We start from the raw sequence: 8,996 nt of genomic DNA, 5'->3' as shown, positions 1-8,996 counted from the left end.
TTTTTAAATATGCCGAGATATACAAAGAATGAACAAAGACTAATATTAAAATTATTAAATTATTTTCAATTAGAAAAAGAGGCTGGGACATATTTATTACCAGTTTCTGCCGTTCGTGAAGTAAGTTTTAAATTATTCTAAAAAATATTCATATTAGTAGTTTAAATACTATACATTTTAGCCATAGTGTTTGTAATAAATAATAATAAATACATAAATAAATGTTAGCTAATTAAGCACTTTCCTTGGAGTGTATAGAATAGGAATTAGGACAAACTGTCGTTCCAATATAATGCACAATAAAAATTTTTATACAGGACGGGACCTCTAATATGTAAATTAAAAAAGAATTTGAATTCTTAAAGTTTTTACTCCACATTTTCAAAAAATAATATTTTCACATTTAGCCGATTACGATCCTTCAACTGTCAGATTTAACTAAAATTTCATGCAATAATTCTCGACATTCTTAAAATCCTATATTACGTCAAAATTAGTGACGCACTGAAAGAAGGGTTTGGGACAGACTTTAGTTGGATTATGTTATTTCTGATGTTATTGTTTGTCCCAACTGTCACATGAAAGATTATTTGTATTTTCTATTGAAGTTTTTTAAAAATTGTTTCACATTTTAGACTATTATTGTTATTATTTGATTAAAACTTTATTGTGTTCTAGTGTTAAAAAAAGTATTTTAAGTGTATTATGTATTAATATTATGTAATATAACAAATAAATAGATAAATTAGAACCCCTACACCACTGTATGATTATTGTGAAGTGTCATGAAATTTAAATTTGGCGCATTCGCATTTCCGGATGTCTGCCATCAGAGGCCACTTTTTTGGTCTCCTTTTCATAACGATTCAATTCCCTCTTTTATCTTTTTGCTCGATGGTACCGCCACATAAATTGACATTTTGGAAAACATTACCAACAAAAACTGATGACGAGGCGGGGAATGAAACTAGATTTAATAGAAAGACCACTTAATAATTACCTTAATAAGACTGATAAAGTGTCATTTACTTGTAAGGACTCATTGGGGTGGGGTGGGATGTAATGTTGACATTAACGTTTTATTAGCCAGAAAATATTTTTATCACAAAGTGATAATACATAGTTCTCGCGACGATGTTTAGTTGTTATACTTAAGATAAATGTTAACGTTGATAACGTTTAAATATTGTTAATGATAATATTAAAAGAGAAACAATTTCTATGATTAGGAGATAGCCGGACAGGACGGATAACAATGTTTTAAAATACGACAACATTTAAAAATAAATCTAATTCCTAATTCATGAAACAAGTATTAGTACTATTATTGGTGCTTTCGGATTCGCGCGAAATATGTCTCATCAAAATCTTATCCATCATATCCACTCAATCTATCCTACGCGCCCGTCCCTTAGTGTTTTGTTATTTTTCTTAGACAAGTCTAAGAAATTAAGTACTTAAATAATTACATTCTTTTCGTCTAAAATTTTGATATTCATTGATAAGTTTTGTTTTTTGTTTGATTTTTTATTTGGCCTATGAGTGCTATTTTGTTTTTATACCTTTTTCTTTTCTTTTATAATAATAAATGTTTCTTATCCAAAGCTTGCCGTTTTATTTTGTTGGTTAATGACATTTTACTGTATTGTTTCAAATCTAAGGCATTATTACTTAGCTAAAACATCGCTATTAAGGAAAGGTTATCAAATAAGTGATGTTTTAGTTAAGCATATAATACAAAACAATGGCTACTGGAGTAAACTATTTTAGCCAATAAACAATTAAACACCTTTAGTGATGATGTAAAAATTGTATCAAACATTTGTTCCAAAATACTAAACTACAACGTCATTAACGTACAACAGCTAAAATCACTTATATTGTTTTTTATACCATAAAATAAGTAAATTTTGTTTGAAACTCTTATTTAATTTCTAAGAGAATTAAAACACGTTCCTTTCGAAAGAACATACATACTTCTAGGATAAATAGTAGTAAATAGCAACAGTAATGTCTTGAAAATTTCCCCCTTTTTTTTGCTCATATCTCAAAATCGGGCGCTGTGGCTTAGCGATGTTTTAGCTAACAAACGGCAGATATAGGAAAATTTCTGGTTACCAATCAAACTTACTTCAATTCATAATGATAGAACTTAAAAACAGTAGCAGAGATTAAAGCTTCTTTGGAAATAAATGCAAACAGGAAATAAAATAAAGGGGTGACAATATTAACTTTTACAAAATGTATGAATGTTTTGCTGTATGCTGGTGATTAATATTGTTAAATACCAGGAGTAAAATATTGTGTATCATTTAAACCTTTTTTTCATGTAGATGATAAATCCATTATCACAATTGCTGTTAGATATCATATCTAATTTTAATTCCGATTACCTACGGTATCAAAAGGATTGAGCTCTGGTGGGACTCTTTCCATGTTATCAAGTCCTAGGTGACTTGGTATGTCGGTGTATCTCCCAAAAATTTTCGTACACATCTGGACGTCGAAAGTAGCACAGCTTTCTGCATAATCTTATATAGATGTTCATTTAGACCCAGTTTTTTATGTTTTCTAGGAGGCTCTTCGGGATGACTCCAGTGGTAGAAAGAATAATAGGTATCGTCTGAGTACTTTCCATTCTCCATTGTCTCCTGATTTGTATTTCTAGATCTCTGTACTTGGCGATCTTTTCGTTGTATTTAACACGTAAATTATTGGTGTTGGGTATCACCACATCAATAAGTGTTGTTTGCCTAGTAAGTTTATTAACTAGTATGAGATCGGGTCTATTATGCGCCACTGGTTGGTCCGTAAGAACAGTGCGGTCCCAGTATAGCTTGTAGTTGTCATTTTCAAGCATTCTAGACGTATTGATAATAAGGAAGATGGTCGGTTTGGAGAAGTCCCAGTTTTTCAGCTAGTTCTTGGTGGATAATCTTTCCTACTGAGTCATGGCGTTCTTTATAATCAGTACCGACAAATGCCTGGCAGCCACCGGTAAGATGTTGGATGGTTTCTTGGGCTTGGCATCCATATCGGCATTTGCCATTTTGGACTTAAGGATCTTTAACAATATATTTCAGGTAATTTTTAGTTGGAATAACCTGATCCTGAATGGCAAGTAGGAAACCCTCAGTCTCGGGAAACATCTTTCCTGATGTCAACCAATAGTTCGACGCTGTATTGTCGACATATTCTTGGCTCATCTCATTGAGATGTCGCCCGCAGAGGTTTACTCATCCATGTGCGCATTTTTTCTTGCTTAGTCAGGTGGTTTGTGCGCATTTCTTGTTCCCTCAGTTTAAGCGGCGTCGTATCATCTACGGCGCAAATTGCTCGATGTAAAGTAGATGTCTTAGCCTGTACCTGAAAATAAGTTCTTAAATTAGCAATTTGTTTATCCGATTGCTCACCTATATCCATAAGTCCTCTTCCTCTTGATACCGCGGTAATGTTGTTCTCTCTACTGCACTGCGTGGATAATGTTTTTGCGCCTTTGTGAGAAGTATTCTTACTTTCCGCTGAAGACCCTCTATATCCGTTTTTGACCACTTTATAATACCAAATGAGTAGCTCAGTGCGGAACAGGCGTACGTATTTAATTTAATGCCTTAAACAAATTTTTACTATTAAGATATGGCCGATTTAGTTGTCTTACTCTTCGCACGAACTTCGAAGTTAGTTCAGTTTTCATTTGTTTATGGTCAATTTTCCGCGCTTGTTTTACTCCGAGATATTTGTACATATCATTTTCACCCATTGCCTCGATGTTTTGGCCATCTTGCATATCGAAACCTCCGGGCTGAACTTTTCCTCTGACTATATTTAGTATACGGATACGGCACTTGTCTAGTCCAAAATTCATACTGATATCATTTGAGAAATTTTCTACAGTTTTTAGCATCTCATCTAGGTGGTTTCGAATGGAAGCCATTAATGTTAAATCATCCATATACAACAGATGATTAAGCTTCGCTACAACAGTGTTGTTATTTTGTCTTTATTGTCTTATGTCTTTATTATTATTATTATTATTATATTACAAATAAGGGCAGAGGAGAGAGCTCCTATTATGCCCAAAAATCAAAAATAAAAAACATCCTTATAAAACTTATATAGTTAAGTAAACATAAACAATTAAGTATATCATACAAAAGTTGAATTGTGGGACAATAAATAAATAAATATATAATGATAAAAAAACACAATCCTATAAATAAAATAAACCGCTATCAAGTTTATTTGTAAAGATGTTAACACTAGTTGCCGATATGGTGTCTTGATCCAAATTGTTCCAGATATTAAAGATTCCGTTTGGCAAGAAGTTCACCCTGGACCTTGCAGTAGTTTGTTCCCTCTTTAATTTGTATCGATGGCCTCTTAATTTTTCGTCTTAATTCAAAGTGAATATGGTGCTTAGGTTCCCAAAATTATGTTTTAAAATACGGAAGGACATACTTGGATCACCTCTGACGTTGCTGCTCGAATGTCGTAAGATGAGCCATGGAAAATCTATCTTCATAGTTAGGTCTTACACGGCCGTATGCCAGTCTTGTGGCTTTACGCTGAACATTTTCAAGTAGGATCTTATCGCGAATGAGATCTGGATTCCACACTGGTCCGGCAAACTCAAGAATAGGTCTAACGTATATTGAGTAAAGTTTACTAACAGAAGTTAGAGATATACGTGTAAAACATTTACGGATCAAAAACAGTTTCGAGTTTACACGTTTACGCACCGACACTATGTGGTCAGACAAATTTAAGTCACTATTAATTATCACTCCGAGATCATTGTGGGAAAATACAAAATTCATAGAAAAATACATAAAATATAAAATCGACGAGATGCAAAAGAAAAATGTTGCCATTCTGAGACTACCTCCATACCATTGTGAGTTAAATCCAATTGAAATGGTTTGGAATCAAGTCAAAAGCCATATTGCCTCACACAACACAGAGTTTAAAAGTGTCGCTATGGAACAATTAATAAGAAATGCATTTGGTGTAGTAACAGTGGGAAATTGGAAAAACTATTGCAAACTTGCTATTAAGGAAGAGCAAAAATTTTGGGTTATTGACGGGTTGATGGATGATATTGATCCTGTGGTAATAAATGTGACGGTTGACAGTGACAATAATGAAAGTGATAGCGAAGATAGAGAAGATGAGGATGATGTTAATATGCAGTGAGTAAATTATGTGATAATGTGCAAATCAGCGGACACAAGTGCCAAATCTGAAAAGTCTGTAAATAATAGTCCCGGAAACAGTGAAAATTAGGTAATATAAAAAAAAATTTCATATAACATCGGTATAATATATAACATAACATTAATCGGTAGAAGAAGTATCGGCCGACCGCGCAAAAAATGGAGTGACAACCTTCCATAGAGGTATCAATCCGCCAATGAACAAGCAGGATTGCTTATAAAGAGGAAGAAGATAAAATATAACTTTAATACGCCGAAATTTATTGGGACACCCTGCATATTTTACATACAAATAATTTTAAAATGAGCTTTTATCAACTTACAAACTAATAATTTAAAATTTTTTCACTCTCACTGTAATTTTCCGTTCCGTTGGTAGTGATTCATCCTATGTACAAGGAAGAAATTTTATGTATGTAATTGTTATTACTTACACGAAAATAAAATTAAAGCAGCACTTGTTTTTTTTTAGTTACGTTTTATCTAAAGCGTTAATAAATATGTAATAAACAATAATAAACAATGTAAACAATAGTAAAATTTAACTACTATTTTTATTAGACTTATAATAATTACATACCTATCTCTGTTAATTAAAGAAACAAGTATTTATAATGCATTATTTTGTATTCAACTATACATATCCTTTTATTAGTGAAATTAATTAATTACAACTACACAGTGCTGAATACGGCTCTGATTGGAATGAATCATGTATCAACAATCTATTTTAACAACATGTGCCTGAGAGTTTTGGCAACACTGATCTCCATAAGCGCAATGTTATTTTCTTCTTCTTCTTAAGGTGCCGTGCATTTATGCGTAGGCGTCCACCGTGTCCATTGTCGAATATTGCGCAGCCATGACATTTTTTTACGTCCCAGACCCCTCCTACCCTCTATCTTCTCTTCGAGTATCAGTTGCTGAGAAGTATATCTTTCTCCTCGTAATATGTGTCCCAAGTTTGCAGTCTTCTTACTTTTTACATAACTAAAAAGTTCCCTATCCTGTAAGCCCGCTCTTCTGAATACTTCCTCATTTCTGACCCCGAAGAAAGAACAGAAATAATAAAAATAAAAAATGGAGTAAGACAAGGAGATGCGCTCTCAACGGTACTATTTATTCTATCACTAGACAAGAATAAAAAGCTGTCAAACGCAGAAACTATAAACATGAATACAGTACAAATAATAGGATACGCGGACGATATAACCATAATAGCAACAGATAAAACGGCATTAAAGAAAACTTTCCATGAAAAAGAAAAGAAGCAAACTGAGTGGACTAGAAATAAATGATAGTAAACAAAATACATGAACGTAAACAAGAAAAAGAAGACACAAATGACAACTGTGAGTACTAGTCAACAGAAGAAATGAAAGTGTAGATATGAAAAGAAGAATTCAAGCGGAAAACACAGCGTGTTATATAAATAAAAGATGTTTAGAGATAAGAAGATAAGCTGAAACACAAAAATGAAAATCAATTAAAAAAAATAAATACCTAAAAAAAATTAACAGCAAGAGAAGAAGAATAATTGAAAGTGTTTCGAAATGTAGATTATCAGAAAAACACTGGGCCCAAAGAGGGAAAACGAAGAGGATGCAAAACAATGGATGAATCACGAAATACAAGAATGGATGGGTTAAGAGAACACAGAGCAATCAAACCACAAAGAATTAGATGGTATGGATACATAATGAGAAGAGAGAAGAGCAATCCGTTAAGAGTTATAACAGAATGTATACCACCAGGTAAAATAACCACAGGCAGACCTAAACAGATGGAGACAAGTGGAAGAAGACTGAAGGATTATAGAAATTAGAAATATAGAAAGAACAATCAAAGAGAGAGGAAGAAGAATGGAGAAAAGTAGAGGAAACACTGAAGTCACACCAGAAACTGTAAAACCAAAACCCAGAATGGGATGATTCCCCACACAAAAAGGATCTTCAATTGAAAACAGCTTCAGCTTCGAAAAAATCGACCAGAGACAAGCAAAATAAAACAGAGCCACAATGGGAGTCTTTAAAACTCCATGTCAATTTCTTACTAACCAAGCAACTTACACAGCTTTGACTAATTACAGACAGCTCAATAGTTTGATATGTCGTTCCTTGCATCCGATTTAAAAGTCCGCTTTAAAAAGCTTCTCTTCCAGAGACTCGGATATAAAGAAGCCAGGATACCATCAGCCCCGCACATACTCGAATTTTACAGCTTGCAATAACATAGATTTCAGTTGCTGTAAGTATTATGAAACTCAAACAAATCGAACTGTCAAAACTAAAAGAAGGTAAAGTATCTAGTTGTTCATCAGAGTAGACTGATGAGAAATATTCTCCGAACATATTATAGGCAGAGTCCTTGACATTTAAGCCAACCCTGTCAATAATCAATTCTAGATGGTAAATTATATCAATTTCTTTTGCTTTTAATGTAAGACCAAAAATATTTTGGATTATCGGAAATGTTTTGTATCCTTTCCAAATACCGTTTCAGACAGTCTGCTCTTAAAAATTTTTAAAGCCACAAAACGGTCATAGTCATCTTAGTGGCCACTAATTTTAAAGTTGAGGTTTTATATTTCTTTAGCGGAACAAAGTGTTCTATCAGTGAGTTAATTATATCATAAAGAATGACTACCATACTATCAACTGTCCCATTAAGAAACAGTCCCTCCCAATTTATACATACTAAATAATTATTTATTGAAAAGTAGTCAAAGTTCACATTTCTGAAATCAAAAAAATATTCCTTGTATTTCATAAAATCAGTTTCCTCCATAAAAAATTTCCAAACTGATAGCTGTATGATTTAAGTTATGTATTGTCTGAGTGGCATTAATAGATTACAAATTACTAAAAACCAGGTCCAATGGGACTGCTTGCTGTTCAAAATTTCATTCTTTTGAAAATTATAAAGCAATTTGCCACCCGCCAAGAAAAACAAGCTATCTGAAAAATTACTGTACACATATACATACAGTTACAAAATGTCTTTAAAGACTTAGAAGGTATATATACATTTTGAGCATTTATTTTATAGAGGGTATGTTCGAGCCGCAGTTAAAATTGGTGGCATTCACATAAACTAACGTTTAACAATTCTTTGGGTAGATAATAGCAGGTACATCATATTCTAACATTTTAATTTTCCCGAAATTTAATTCTCTGAACAGCGACATTGTGGTCAGCGAGACCAAGTATTGGAATTTATAATATAATCGGCAGTCTTCTTCAATATAAGTTGATATTAGTTATGAGTTGAAGTTTCACAAATTCTAATTTTCGGATTGGATCATTCGATCGAATTTTTGTATCACGCTGTTTATTTACCTTTGAGGTTAAGTTGCTGTTTTGATTTTGAGTGTTGTTTTTTATTTTAAATAGTGTATACCAATCTTGTTTATTGATTGACTGAATATTTTTCCTGCTATACACATTTTTAACTAATCTCAAAAGTTTACTGATTTTTCAAATTAAAATTTAATAAAAATAATCATATTTTTCTTCATTCTTTTTTGAGTATAATATGATGACAATGGAAATAGCTAATGTAATATAAACAAAATTTTACTAATCTCCCTAATCAATAACAAATGCTATATTAAGTTGATGGCCATGGTACTTCAACAAAAGAGGCTTTTTGAAAATGTACCTAAGGGTAAATTCTCACTAATAGATACAAAACGTTCATTAATTTGGAGATATTTTATTACTTATTGTATTTAAAGAGCATTCAGATGACAATTCTGATAAAGAAATTTGCAATTGTTTAAAA

The sequence above is a fragment of the Diabrotica undecimpunctata genome, chromosome 8 (genome assembly GCF_040954645.1).
Source record: "Diabrotica undecimpunctata isolate CICGRU chromosome 8, icDiaUnde3, whole genome shotgun sequence".
NCBI lineage: Eukaryota > Metazoa > Arthropoda > Insecta > Coleoptera > Chrysomelidae > Diabrotica > Diabrotica undecimpunctata.
The sequence above is the reverse complement of the archived record's forward strand: the minus strand, read 5'-3'. Positions refer to the sequence as shown.